Below are 16019 nucleotides of genomic sequence, written 5' to 3' on the forward strand. Positions count from 1 at the left end.
TCGATCTCCCTTTATCACTGACTCTCTAAATAAATGAAGCCATTTCTCCCTCATAATTGCGCAGAAACTGTTTAGAATGATTTAAATTTCTATTAAATCGCCTCTTAATTTTCGTAGCTGTATTGTATATATTCCTAATAACTCGTCCCTAATCACACGCATAGTTCTGATCCATGGCACCATTAAGCTAAATCAGTGGATTTAAAGGATTTTACACAATGAGGGTCCGAATCTGTACCTGGTTTTATAACGATGGCCTCGACAGTATTGTGTAAAGATGCATCATTCCTTGTTTATTATTATGATCTCTGCCCATATCTATAAAACCGAATTTATGTTTAAGTTATCATGGATTTATCCCCGTGAAAACACACTTGCCATGAATTGAGTATTTGGATCGCTATCTCTCGGTGTCCATCCAAACTCTCAGCTCCTTCCCATTGAGACACTGCTCGCATTCCTTGGCGTTTCCCACACAATCAGGCGAGTTCTCCGATGGATAATATGTAAGTATGCTACTGTTCCTGCGATGAGTTCATTATTTTTTGGAAGAATGTGCAACCACATCATAATTGATAATTGCCAAACATTCTATCCCACTGTCTGCAAATGTTCAGCAAAACACAGCATATTAAATATCAGTTTGATTTTAGCTGAATTTCTGGCTGTGTTTTTGACAGATTAATTGCATCAATTGTAAGAGTTTTAAAAATTATGAAAATTATTATTTTGGCATTGCTTTACTCTATTTGAGGAGTTTCATTGATACAGAATATCAATAATATTACTCAGCACAATGCAACAACAAAGACTCCAACTCTGTGTTGAGTGAGACACCAGTCTTTGCACAATCGACATTTTCAGTCAGTATCCGGGACACACGAGGTGAAAGCTTAAATCGATGAATCGAGTTCCGACCATTTCCTCCATGCGAACACTGATCACGTCAAGAGAACCCGCACTATTTGTCAATGATGAATGGTGTACAATACGCCGGTATTATTCACACCAAATTACAGGAAAGTTATCAATATCGGCGATCACATGGCAGTTGATTATTTTGGCACCGAATGAAACTTTATTGATGAATTTAAAGTGGGCCGCTCGATTCCTGTACCTGCAGTGTGACTGTGTATAGCTGTACTATCCACATGTCCGAAACAGCTGCTGAACCTCATCATTTTTATCCTAGCTCCATGAATATGATCTGTGCTACATTTTCAGGACGAGATTATCTTTACTCAGCGAAACAAGCGCGAAAACTAAAGCAATGCATCAATCAAACACATGCTACAAAATGAATGAATCTTCACACCAAGATCTCACCAATGTTTCAAATCAGCAGAAAGGAAGGACGTTCTATGGTGGAAACTGTAGTGTATGTAGGCACCTTTAGTGATGACTCCACGAGGCAGGGTATGGCACTTAAACTGTGCTCACCTACAGTCCTTCACTAGCAGCTCCTGAGTGATGAAAACAAGCTGTGACTTCCTTTATATACTGGTAAGGTGTGTACGGTACAAGGGTACATTCAATGTGGCATAACAGTGTTACAGATATCGCACAGTGAACAGGCATGCCTACACAGCAATACTGCGTTATCTGCCATGTGCAGGAAACACCTGGGTCTCCAGCAACAGCACCCTCTGGTATACTGGTAAGGTGTGTACGGTACAAGGGTACATTCAATGTGGCATAACAGTGTTACAGATATCGCACAGTGAACAGGCATGCCTACACAGCAATACTCCCCCCTGAGCATTTTTCATCTCCTTGTTGACATGACCAGGGGAGGTGATGTGTGGTGGGCTATGTGAGGTTGAAATGAGGATTTTGTGTTTGCCAGGTGTGACCCCTGTGCTTGATGCTGGCCTGAGATGTTTCCCCTCCCTCACACACAAACCAAGTGGGTTTCACTGTTGTGGGATCCCTCAGGGATGTGGACACTGCAGCAGTAGGTGGTGTGTATACTCTGTGATGTGGGTAGTTGTGGGGTGGTGGCCAGGGCCACAAGACTGGATAGCCTTCTTGTCCAGCAATGAGGGTCAGGTCATCCCAGGGTTTGCCAGGGAAGCTATTGGCCTCATGCTTCTGGTATTAGCCCTGGTGGCCAGGGGCTGTAGGTCTGGTCTGGTGCAGGGTGCCATTGGTGGTGGCTGGGCTGCCCATTGAACACTGTCCCTCTAGTGGGTCTGCCTGTGTGTTTGTCCTGCAAGGGACATCACATTCGTTACAAAGATCCAGGCTACATGGCCAGGAAGCCTACTGGACCTGGGGGCCTCCCACAGGGGGATTCCATTAGTATCAGCGTGGTCCCTGTAGGACCCAATATCTTTTGGCAATGTCGTACCGGTATACTTGACATCTTGACTCTGATCACGCAGAGTCGAGTTTGCATTATACATTATACATTCTTGCATTTGCATCACTTATGGATGTCCTGTTTTGAACAGACATGGTTACATTTGGCATTTCAAAATCTTTATCATTACTTATATGCATAATAAACTTGTTCTTAACCTTCCTGAAACCTGTATTCATCACTTTAGTCAGATTAGTTAAACCAGCATCACAATCCAGATTACATTGCATACATTTTCATACTTGCACCATTTAATTGCATTTTTAGCTTTAAAGTCCGTGTACTCAAAAAGTTGGAAATTACCCTTTAATTTTTTTTGGTTACCGGTCTCCTTTACGGGAGCCTTCAAATCCGATTGGCCGCTCGATGTCACATGATGCTCCTCCATGTTGACTTGTGGCATGGAGGAGGTCATTTTGATTACAGGTCTGCTGCTTGTGGTGCTGCAGCCATTTTGTGGTCTTGCTGCAGGTAGGCTGTCGTTCTCTTTTCTTCCACAGTGCCACTTCGCCTGATGTGGACCCTGTTCATCCAATTCCTGGCTAGCAGCGTGGGACCATCGCCGGCTACAATCCACAGGGTGAGTTTGTTAAACACGCCCCCTGGGAGACCTGGACGTCTACTACTCCCACGATTTGGATTTTACCTTGTATAGGTGTGCAGCTTTGCCTGGACCGGAAACAGTTTTGCTCGAGTGGCAGGATTCCTCCAATTTTTTTCAAAGGTATTTTGGCTCATCACAGGCTGGCTCGCACCTGTGTCGATCGCCATGGAAACTGGCACTGCATCGATGTCCACTTCCATCATCCACAGAGAACTTCCGGTGGAGCAGGTATAGATTCCATACTCTTCTCCCAGGGTTTGAGCAGCTTCATCTTCATCTGTTTCGGAGCCCCGGTGATTCGTCAACTGATCAGAGACACAGTGAGTACAGCCTTTTCTGCACAGTCTCTGAAGGTGCCCATTTTCTTTGCAGCCTTTGCATGCATTGTCTTTGTGGCAGCACTGGTGGGCCATGTGGTTTCCTCCACAGCGCCAGCATGGGGCCATCCGGTTTTCCCCATGTGGCGGACTCAGGGTTGCGGGACTCGGGGCAGCATTTCTGCTTTTAGAAGCATCCATGCAATGCACTGCACTCGGCGGTTTAGAGTCCAGGGTCAGTATTCGCCTGGAGTCGTTGGCCGAAACCATGTCGACCTGGCTTACTTGAATTGCTTTCTGCAGGGTGATCGTGATGTCAACCGAGAGCAATTTGTGTAGGAGGCCTTCGTGGCCGATTACGATGAAAAATATGTCCCTTAGCGCTTCATTAAGGTGGTCGCCAAACTCACACGGTGCAGCTATTCTTCTTAAGTGTGCAGTATACTTGGCAATGTCTTTGCTCTAAGGTCGCCGGCAAGTGTAGAACCGGTGCCTGGCTGTGAGGATGCTTTGTTTCGGTTTTAGTTGTTGATGTATGATTGCAACAGGTTCCTCATAGCCCTTGGTGGTTGTCTTCTCCCGGGCTAGTATGTCCCTGATGAGACCGTAGATGGTGGGCCGAAATTCTCGTCGGCAGTTGTCGTGTATGTAGGCAGGGTATTGCACTTAAACTATGCAGATCTGCAGTCCTTTATTAGCAGCTCGTGAGTGACGACAACAACCTGTGAGTTCCCTTTTATTCTGGGTTACCTGCCGTGTACAGGCAACCCCTGGGTCTCCAGCAATAGCAACCTCTGGTGTACCGGTAAGCTGTGTAAAGTACAAGGATCCATTCAATGAGGCGCAACAATGTTACAGACATCGCACAGAAAACAGGCATGCCTACACAACAGAAACGGCGGTGAAATTGAGCTTTAGTGATGAGGAGACTTTCTTTTTAATTGAATCGTTTTATTGTCTTTTTCTACCTAATCTCAGAATGAGTGTCCAGGGAGATTTCAAAACATTCTTCAGATCTTCTCTGAATTTCCTCTGCGTTGTTGCATAAATACACGGGTTTTGAAAGCAAGTCAAAAATTTTAACATTGTTCCTGTTGCAGTGGCTATATATCCACGGTCTGTGGTGTCACTTCTGTAATAATTGATGCTTGCCAGCTTGGTAGTTACCAAACTCACGGCTGTTGTCAGCCACAAATATATAAAACTGCCCGAAATAGTGAAAAGTAAAATTATCAATTTCATTCGGTTCTCCATCTCTGAATCGCTGTGGTCGTCACTCCTGTGTCCTCGGAGAGTCCTGCGGGATCTACTGGCCACTAAAATACGTTTAATTGACAAATAATTTAACAAGGCAATCAAAGTAAAAGGAAGCCAAACGCACCAGGCGCTGTGAAATCAGATGTACCCTGCACCTGCAGGTGATGCAATAAAAGCCGCAATTGTCCTGCAGCCCAACTGCACGTTGTTAATTATTTGTTCAGGTTCAAATGCAAACAAAATAGGGATGTTCTTTAAATATAGGAATATTGTGAACTTTGTTATAACCGCGGCCGCGGATGCTGGTGCAATATTTTGATTTAAAGGTCTGGCAGCAGATAACTACAAATCGGTCAAATGTGAAGGAGATGGTGAACCAAGCAGAAACATGTAAAGAATGAGCTTACACACGGGCGTATGGTAAATGAATGAAAATGGAAAGCGATAACTGAAAATATTATACACTATTACGTTGATGATCATGAACAATAGTTAGGCTGTTGCCATGGCCACCATGTAGACAGAGATACATTTTGAAAGGCCGCAGTTACCTCGGGAGAGTATCGCAATTGTCACCAAGCTTGCTGTAAGAAAAATGGAGGAGGAAAGAATGTTAGGGTGTGTGGTTGAAATATATATGGAGACACCTGTTGAGAGCATTAACTTCATTCAGTGTGATTATCAACACGGAGCTGTGTGAGAACAGAATTTGTATTGGTGCCATTTCTAGGGCAAACGACCCACACATTTTAATTTGCTGCTACAGCGCTCACTCTGCCCGGGGTGACAAGACGGTCCGAAAATCCTTGTGTTGGAGCATCAGAGAACACAGTCACTTAATTCATGTTATTGATTTAAAGGGAGCGCAGAAAGTGCAGACTAACAGTTCGCGAGTTATTTCCTGTCACTTCCAATAGCGTGATGCTAGAAAAGAAGTTACATTAAACAACAGGGATATGGTTAACAACCGATTAACAACACACATGTTACAATGGCTCACCGGGGATATCGACGGCTGCGAGACTCGGGTACAAAATATCTTTGTTCAGTAGAATAGCTGGTCGCCCAATTTTCTGTGAGAATGGATAGTTTCTTTCGGAGTTGAAAGACACTGACTGGCGAACGGCTGAGGCAATGGAAGGGAACCGATAATTACCCATGTGTCAATCATCCAGGGAGTCAATTAGTTGAAATCATCATTATCAACAGTTACAGACATTGAACAAATAGACTTGTAGGTTGGAATTTTATCTCATACGTCAGGTTAAGAAAAATGTTTGAATTCCTTATTGGAAATGTTTAAAAACCATTATTTTCAAGTAGAAAATTTATTCTCATTGCACTGCTGCTGATACTATTCCCAAAGGAGTAGTGAAGACAGTTCCCCGAACAATACACGTCCAGACCCAGCGCTTGACTCAATCCTAAAGCTGCAACTCCTCCAGAACATGCGATGCACCAAGTCTTGCAATTTGGTAAACATCACAGCGCTGCCGCATTAATCATAACGGTGCTCCTCCTGTTTTATAGTACACCTACCCTTAAAGTAGATATGAGCGTGCTCCTCCTGTACTAATTGTCCCTTACACTTATACTACAGCTGACAGTGCTCCACATGCACTGATTGAAACCCTACACTTAAACTCGAGGTGATCGTGCTATTGCTGTACAGGGGGAAACAATACACGTAAACTAGAGGAGAAATGGCTCCATCGGTGCTCGTGACAAATTACATTTATAGGAGAGGTGACAATCCTCCTCCAGCACGAGTGGTAGCCCTGCACTTAAACTGGTGGTGAATATTGGCGCCCTGGTAATAGTGATTCCCTAAACTTACACCACAGGTGACCCTGCTCCTACACATCCACTAGAGGTACTCGTGCTCCTCCAGTATTAATGGTACACCCACACTTCCAATGGTACTGGCAGTGCTCTGCTCGTACGTGTGCCCATCTACAATTACACATGAACTGATCATCTTCCTTCTGTACTGGCGGCAATCCTAAACATATATTAGTGGAAATTATGCTCCTCCGGTGCTGGTACTCCCTTACACTTGTACTAGATGTGGCAGAGCTGCTAGTGGCCTCCTACATTTATATTCGAGGTGAGAGAGCTACTCCAGTGCTAGTGGCCTCCTACACTTACACTCGATGTGAGAGTGCTACTCCCGTACTAGTACTCCCCTACACTTATATTCGAGGTGAGAGAGCTACTCCAGTGCTAGTGGTCCTCTACAATTATACTCGAGGTGACAGAGCTACTCCAGTATTAGTACTCCCCTACATTTATACTAGTGCTAACAGAGCTACTCCAGTGCTAGTGGCCTCCTACACTTACACTCGAGGTGACAGTGCTACTCCAGTACTAGTGCTCCCCTACATTTATACTAGTGCTGACAGAGCTTCTCCACTGCTCGTGGCTTCCGACACTTATACTCGAGGTGACAAGCTACTCCAGTGCTAGTCGTCCCCTACACTTACACTCGAAGTGACAGAGCTACTCCAGTACTGGTGCTCCCCTACATTTATACTCGTGCTGACAGAGCTCCTCCAGTGCTAGTGGCCTCCTACACCTATACTCGAGGTGATAAGCTACTCCAGTGCTAGTCGTCCCCTACACTTACAGTCGACGTGACAGTGCTGCTCCAGTTCTAGTGCTCCCCTACACTTATACTGAGCCTGGATCCATGGGGGAGTTTGATTTTTGCAAAAAATTGAGAAGTGGAAATCTGACGAGTAATGGGTAACGGGGCACTTCATGAACATTAATAAATGAAGCTCAATCACAATTAACGTACTGAAGCTATTGTTAGCGAAAGGTTTACAATCAAGTTTTTGAACAATGGAGTGAGGCTTCGGAGGTGGTTTAATCACAGAGTATATGCAATAGTACTTAAACATACAATTAAAGGTAATACCTACAACTACAGCTGCCGACGGTTTGTTGGGGTTTCAAAAGTGTCCCAGTTCTGAACATAGTATCGAAGTCCATTGCAAAGGCTCATTATGGACAGTATTGCGTGTCAATCCCCACAATTTTGCTTTACATAAATTGATAAAACTTAAATTACAACTCTGTATAAGGATAATTTAATCATGGAATCATTTTTCATCAACAATAATTTCTCTTAGTAAAGAGCACTTTTTTCCTTGGGGCTAACACATATCATTCCCTCCGTTTGTTGTATTAATAATAGTTTCAATCTTGGCCAATAATTTACCCTCAATCTGTGAACTTTAAATTCAGCACACATTCACTTTCGTGGAACGTTATCGAATGCCTTTTGAAATTCCATATAAGCTGCAAAGATATACTACGCCTATTACTCTTTTACTTTAGTTACTACCTAAAAATTCAATGAGATTTGCCGTGCAGTTCCTACCATTTACACACACAGTATCTTTCCTGCAGCAGATGCTAGACTAAAAGGTTTATAATGTCCTGGATTCTCTCTCGCAACGTTCTAAGGCAGTAGAGTTACATTTGTAATTTACCAATATAAAAGGATAATTCCTTAATCGAGATTGCTTTGGAAACCTTCAGGTCCTTATGATTTCTCAGAATTTAGTGCCATTAATTGTTCTACTAATTCTTTCTTGCTTACGTTAACTTGAGTAAGCTACATTCATTGATTCATTATTAATTTCCGTCCAATATTAGGCATTATATCCTCTTTCACAAATGTGAATACTGAGTACTGGTGGCAATGTTTCGTGATATGGAACGCATCCCTCGCAGACCAATCATTCAGCCACGTTATCACTTTTCTGGTCGAGTGTGGCTATGTTAATTAGCATACGGATCTTGTATTAATCCTGAGATTATCAGCTTTGATGACATGTTTTGTTATTTCAGCTCCTAACTCCTCATAATCCCTCAGCAGGAACTGTTCACTTTCGGCTCTTTGCCATTGCTTCCGACGTAAATCATGACATACTTCACTGTCCAAGTTATTTCCAGCTGTATCGTGCTGTCAATTTCATGGAATCAATTCCTGGTTAAACGGGGCATTGAATCACGAATGTCCAAGAATCCTCCCGCTGTGTGTTAGGCCCTGCTCGGTGAAGGAAAATCCGAAACTACCCCCAAAACTATCAGGCAATTTACATCTGAAATAAATGTATGCCAGTTTTATGAGCTGTAAACTATCACATCATGGCTAATTACAACTTGGAGCGGGAGTGATTAAAGTTTAATTATTTCATAACACCCGTGCGACGCATTTCACAGTAGCAGTTAGCGCCATTTCCAAATACATTTAGCAAGTTACCATTGAATCTACATCTACCACCCTTTCAGGCATTGCATTCCAGCTCACAACAGCTGCACAAATAGTTTCCTAATTTTTTTACAAGGTCCCACACAAGTGATTGGTGTGCAAAATCAAAGCATATGGTATTGGGGGTAATATATTGACGTGGATGGAGAACTGGTTGGCAGACAGGAAGCAGAGATTCGGGATAAACCTGTCCTTTTCAAAATGGCAGGCAGTGACTAGTGGAGTGCCACAGGGATCAGTGCTGGCACCCCAGCTCTTTACAATATACATCAATGTTTTGGATGAAGGAATTGAGTGTAATATCTCCAAGTTTACAGATGACACTAAACTGGGTGGCGGTGTGAGCTGCGAGGGGGATTGTTAGAGGCTGCAGGGCGACTTCGACAGGTTAGGTGAGTGGGTAAATGCATGGCAGATGCAGTATAATGTGGATAATTGTGATTCTATCCACTTCGGGGGCAAAAACGCGAAGGCAGAATACTATCTGAATGGTGGCAGATTAGGAAAAGGGGAGGTGCAACGAGAATTGGGTGTCATGGTTCATCAGTCATTGAAATTTGTCATACAGGTGCAGCAGGTGGTAAAGAAGGCAAATGATATGTTGGTCTTCATAGCTAGGAGATTTGAGTATAGGAGCAGGGATGTCTTAATGCAGCTGTACAGGGCCCTTGGTGAAGCCTCACCTGGAATATTGTGTTCAATTTTGTTCTCCTAATCTGAGGAAGGACGTTCTTGCCAATGAGGGAGTGCAGCGAAGGTTCACCAGACGGATTCCCGGGATGGCCGGACTGATATATGAGCGGAGACTGGATCAACTCGGCCTTTATTCACTGGAGTTTAGAAGGATGAAAGGGCATCTCATAGTAACATACAAGATTCTGACGGGAAGGGACAGGTAAGATGCGGGTCGATTGTTCCTGATGTAGGGAAATCAAGAACCAGGGGACACAGTCTTAGTATAAGGGGTAGGCCATTTGGGACTGAGAGGAGGAGAAACTTCTTCACTCAGAGAGTTGTTAACCTGTGGAATTCCCTGCGGCAGAGAGTTAGTGATGTCAGTTCATTGGATATATTCAAGAGGGAGTTCGATATAGCCCTTGCGGCTAAAGGGATCAAAGGGTATGGAGAGAAAGCAGGAAAGGGGTAACGAGGGAGTGATCAGCCAAGATCTTATCGAAATGTGGTGCAGTTTCGAAGGGCAGAATGGCCTACTCCTGCACCTATTTTCTATGTTTCTATGTTTCATGTCGTTTCGGATTCTTCTGCTAATAACCTTAAACTTCTCAGAAGATATTGGAACAGGGCAGATCAATATCATTTGAACTAATTGTTCGTGTATTGGATAAACAACGACATTGATTGGTTAGGCCCAATCGATTATTTGCGTCTTGTAACCTCCATGCATTTATATGTACATTGAGGTCTCACGGGCTAGCATTAGCTTTAGAATTCTCGTAAAATGATTCGGGAATCTAAGGGTTTTAGTGTTCTGGCGATAAACCTGGTAGCAGGTGGCTCTCGGAATGTGACCTAAAGCTTTGTGTACATTAAATGGGGATCTGGAGGTTGGTAGTTTAAAGGTGGGGTTCTGGGATCCAGAAATCCGAACAGATCAGAATGTACAAATGTCACTGAAAGATTTATTGAACAATTCTCAGTTGAAAAAAATGCATGTGAAATCCAGGTTTATGAGCCATGCTGAAGCTTTGAAGTAAACCCTTCAGGAAAGTACATAACGCTTTTAATAACAATGCAATCATTAGATTTAATGATGTTGATGCGAAACAATATTTTGGTTTTATTTAGGACTTATTTAGAAGTTTAGAAATTTCAGTCAATGAAAAGAAATGCAGACATTATTTTCAAAAGGTGCTTTGATTATTTGGTCTGGTTCATCAATCAGCCCATCGCTGTGCAGACTCTTTCAAAATGGATTTGGAAAGGGTGCTACCTGCTGCTTCTCCCTCATAGCCCTGTAACTTTCCCTTCCAAGCATTTATCCAATTCTCTTTTGAAAGTTACTATTGAAACTGCGCCCACCCCCGTTTCAAAGCGGCACATTCCAGATCATTACAACTCACTGTGTGAGAAAAATTCTGCCCATCTCCCCTCTGGCTGAATTTGTAACTGCGTTAAAAAAATATACATCTTTTGACATCTTGCTTCATGTTAATATTTGTTTTCAGAAATCCAGATAAATTACAACTTGGGAAGCAAAGCTGTGGAATTAACTTCTCCGTGGTGCTGGCAAAGGTGCTGGGAGATAGCTAAATGAAGCTCTACAGCACCACCACTGAGAGTAGTGTGTAATTACAGCATGGCCAGTTCATGCAGGAGGCATTCATAATAAGTGTGAAGAGAATGGAGGAAATTAATGCAGATGCACAGATTCCACTGTCCGGAAGATAAACCTAACAAATAATTTATTGGCCTGGAAATTCAGGTAGGAGGCTTCCCACGGGCAATTGTCTCCTGACCAGAGAAATTTTGCCAAATAACTGGTGGTCTAGGAAGCGCACTGGATTCCAGTGAGGAGGTTTTTTTTCCCGCGCTGTGAAGCGCACTACCGTCCAGAGGATTCCCCTGCAGAATGTGTAGTCACGTGCGACTGCTCAACCAATCAGGTAGGTAGTTCACAGGTTCGCATTAACAGCACGGAGACGGGCATATCTACGAGTTCTCATTACCATTAGTAGGAAAAAATTCAAACGCACTGTAATAAAAAAATAAAAAACAGACGACACATATTTAACATTAATTGAAATTAAACATTTAACACGTCTTGGTGAACTGTTGAGGGACGCCCACGAATGTTCACCCTAAGTCGCGTGGCTGCATGATCGCGCAACAATCGAGCTGACCAGGACAGGATGCTCACAAGCTCCTGGCGCTGCATGGCGCATGCGTGGCTGCATAGTGGCCAGCGGTGCGGCAAATTTAAAGGGTTTGTGCACGGAAAATCATTTGAGAGTATATTGCATAAACATAAACACTTCATGAAGATAATTTCAACTACAAAAACAACTTGCATTTATATAGCACATTTAACGTCACAAAACGTCCCAAGGCGCTTCACAGGAGTGCTTTAAGACAAAACCAATGCATTTGCCTCTGAGCATCACCAGAAGAAGTTACGTCAGATGAACACAGCTTAGCCAAAGAGTTAGGTTTCAAGGAGAGCAATAAAGGAGGAAAGAGAAGTAGAGAAGCTGAGTGGTTTAGGCAGGGAATTCCAGAGCTTGGGGCCCAGGCAACAGAAGGCACCGTCACTCATGGTTAACCGATTATAATCCAGGATGCACAAAAGGGCAGAATTAGAGGAGCGCAGATATCTCGGGGGCATTGACCTCCGCTGTAATTATTTAAGGAAAATGTTTCATATATTTTAAAAAGGCATCTAAAAAGTTTTAGAAAGTTAAATACATTTTGGATGAGATTTTAATTATTTTAAAGAGTGTGAAGTATTTAAGAGACATGTGAAGCATTGTAAACAGTTAAGTGTGAAGTTATTTTAAATAATTTAAATAAGCATCAATATGGATTGGAACCAGCGAGCAAAATGCGGTGTTGATGAGGGATCAGAACTTTGATGATGATTACATGACACATGCCTCAATGAGGTTGAGACAAAGTGCCCAATTCTCATTGCAACCCTGAAGTCCAGAGCTCCGTGCAAAGATATTTGTTAGATTGCACAGAGGTTGCGTTCACTGTTAGCGCTAACTACACAGCCCCGTCGAAAGCACAACAATGGTACAGTTTTTAGACTTGTCAATGTACAATTTGGTAATATCAAACGTTACTATTTTAAAACATGATTTGTTGCAGAGCTGTTGGGAAGTGACTTGACCCGGGAAGCAGTTGAGTCTAATTCATTTAATGTATTCAAATCACAGATAGATAGATTTTTAACCAATAATGGAATTAAGGGTTATGGGGAGGGGACGAGAAAGTGGAGCTGAGTCAAAGGCCAGATCAGCCATGATCTTGTTGAGTGGCGGAGCAGACTCGAGGGGCTAGATGGCCTACTCCTGTTCCTAATTCTAAAATTGTTATGTTCTTATGACCATACCGGCACCTGCCTTGCTCGTAAAATTCAATTGCATTGCACATGGTCAGAGACATCAATTGAGCTTGTAACCAACTTATCTGTAATCAACACATTTAAGGTTAGTAAACAAACGCCTGTCTCCAAAGCAGGCAATTATATCTCAAGCAAAAATTGTTTTGATTTATAAGAACATAAAAACATACGAAAACGTTTCAGGAGTAGGACATTTTGCCCCTCGAGCCTGTTGCGCCATTCAATAAGATCATGGCTAATCTGATCTTGGGCTCAATTACACTTCGCTGCCTGCTACCCACAACCGTTCACCCCCTTATCTGTCAAAATATTGTCGATCTCCACCTTAAATATATTCAATTACCCAGCCTCCACAGCTCACTTGGATAGGGAATTCCATAGATTTACAACCCACTGAGAGAAGACATTCCTCCTCATCTCCGTTTTAAATGGACGACCCCTTGTTCAGAAATTTTGCCCCCTAATTCTAGATTCCCGCACGAGGCGATACATCCACTCTGCATATAACTTGTCGAAACCCCTCAGTATCTTATATGCTGTAATAAGATTACCTCTCATTCTTCTAAACTCCAATGAGTATAGGCTCTCGTCTGCAAGGATTAAATTTCTGTTTTCAATTTGGAATAAATGGCGCGTAATGTCAGGGAGCGTGCCATGACAGGGAGTGGCATTGCCATTCGGAGGGAGTTATTGGCGCAAGACGAATGCAAGGCGCAGGACACAGTACGGTTCCACTTTTTGCAGAATCCACCTCATTCGAACCATAGGATTGGATGAAAGCGGGAAGATCTGTAATTTTAAAATATTTTCTTTAATTCAAATGTTGGTGCTGCATTATTTTTTGAAAGTTATCCTTGTGACTAATAATATAATTACTCATTTCCTTTGAGAGGTATACTCTGAAGTGACTTAGTGTTTAACTATTGTTTTAACAACGAATTTAATATTACAACAGATAACAAAGTAGAAAATAACGTGTTTACTTGTTGAATGTCATGTCTTCCTTGCACAAAGGAATCAAAATAGACACTTCAAAATGTCAACATTTTTAATAAACGAATTTAAAACACAAAGCTGCAAATAGCTAGCTAACAATTCGTATTTTATGATTAAGAACATCTAAAGCTTACATTAAAAGTCGTTGCTGCTCCAATAAAAGTTCAAAGTTTCGCTTTAAATTAAGTGTGTTCTTTTCTGTGCCTTGCTGAGGGAAGGGGAGGTATGAGTCGACACGATCGTCATCTCGTTAATCTGGTGGCTACTAGCTGTTCCCTTGTAACTCTACTCTCGTCAGCAATTGGTTCTTCCACATCAGGCGTTGTCACAAGTATATTGGCATCCTCCATATCCCCTATTACAGCAGACAGCTCGTCTGCATTGTTAGAGTTCAGTACCTTCCACAGGGCAAAGATGTACAAAGCGCAACAAGTCACCGCAATCCTTGACACTTTCACAGGAGAGGTCTGCAAAGCCCCCCTGACCTGTCCAAGCATCGGAAGCGTGACTTCAGAAGCTGGATTGTACTTGCGATCACTTGCTGTGATGGCCAGCTGGGCAGAGTTGTATCTCTCATTTGCCTCATTATTGGTCCTGCACTGTGGTGTCATCAGCCACGGTTTTAGTGGGTAGCCCTTGTCGGCCAATTTACATTGCGGATTCAGAAGCCAATGATCTGAGAGAACCATTTACGTCAGAGTGACGGAGGACGAAGGAGTCATGAACACTTCCCCGCTGATCAGCCTTCAAGTTTAGGATCCTCAGCTGTGCATCACAGTCAGTCGTTGCATTTAAGGAATGAAACCCATTCCTGTTGAGAAAGGCTGCAGATGAATCAATTAGTGCCTTCATTGCAATATGGGTTCCAACGATGGGGCCACCACTTTTGGGAAGTTGCCAATCCTAAAAAATGCAAGAGCTCATTCCTTTTTCTGCCGAGTGGACAATTAAAACTCTATGATCTCAGAAGCCCTACGCAATATGGCATATGTCACCTGCTGAATATAGGCCATCACAGCGCTCTTGGTTCGAAATTTCCGCATGGCCGAACAGAAGTGATGCACTTGCAAAGAAGTTCAGTGATGTTGTTACCTTCATGGACACTGACAAGGCAGTGCAGGTCTTTGCGCATGTATGCAGGTCACCATTAACGTGTCACACACAGGCTGATTGCCTTTTTGCTAAAGCGCAGCCTCCACAACCAAAAATCATCCGACATTATGACAGCCTCACCCTATACACACTCTGTAGGTCATTCTCTTCAGGCGCCGGTCGTGATTCCTCACTCTTCTTTGTTATTCCCTGGAACGTTCGAATCTATGTGGCAGAATCACACCAATAATCTGGAAAAGTCCTCAAGAAGCATGTTTCTCTCTCACAGGCCTCCTGTTTAAAAAAAATGATGTGCATGGAGGGAACAATTAGAAAGAGTTGTAAAAGTCATGTTAGTAAAGTGAGTCGGTATAAAATCTGGTCGGGCGGAGGTGAAAAACGGGTGGCATTATATCGCCCGCACATCATACCCAACTGATAAATATCACCCTCCAGGAAGAATTTCTAGGGCTTTCAAGATGTTTACAACGACCCACGTAAAAATTTTAAACAGCATGAAAAATTGTATTAGTTAAATCATTTATATACTCTGGCATAATATAAATATAAGAAAATGGTTTTGATGTTGTTTTTGTCTCTCCCAGCAGAACACATGGTACCGGTTGGAGTCGAGTGTAGAATGTTTCGGTGAAGGAGTGGCGCACTTTTATGGGGCAGACTGTTTGGGCTGGGTGCTCTTTTCCTTTCCGGCATTGTTCATTGTTCATAGGTTGATATGTAACCTTCAGGATGCTGACTGAGGGCCGTGTGGCTCTTTGTCGGCCTGCGCAGATACGATGCGCCGAAATAGCCTCCTTCTGCACTGTAGATTTCTATGTTTCTCTTAGAAACAGGAGCAGGGATAGGCCATTCGGTCTCTCGAGCCAGCTCCGCCTTTCATTTAGATAAATGTTGATATTCGACATCAACTCCACTTTCCTGCTCTATCCTCATATCGCTTGATTCCCTGTGTTTCCAAAAATCTATCGATGTCTGCCTTGAGCATACTAAAGAGTGGGGCTCCC

The sequence above is a fragment of the Pristiophorus japonicus genome, unplaced genomic scaffold (assembly GCF_044704955.1).
Source record: "Pristiophorus japonicus isolate sPriJap1 unplaced genomic scaffold, sPriJap1.hap1 HAP1_SCAFFOLD_109, whole genome shotgun sequence".
Taxonomy (NCBI): Eukaryota; Metazoa; Chordata; class Chondrichthyes; family Pristiophoridae; genus Pristiophorus; species Pristiophorus japonicus.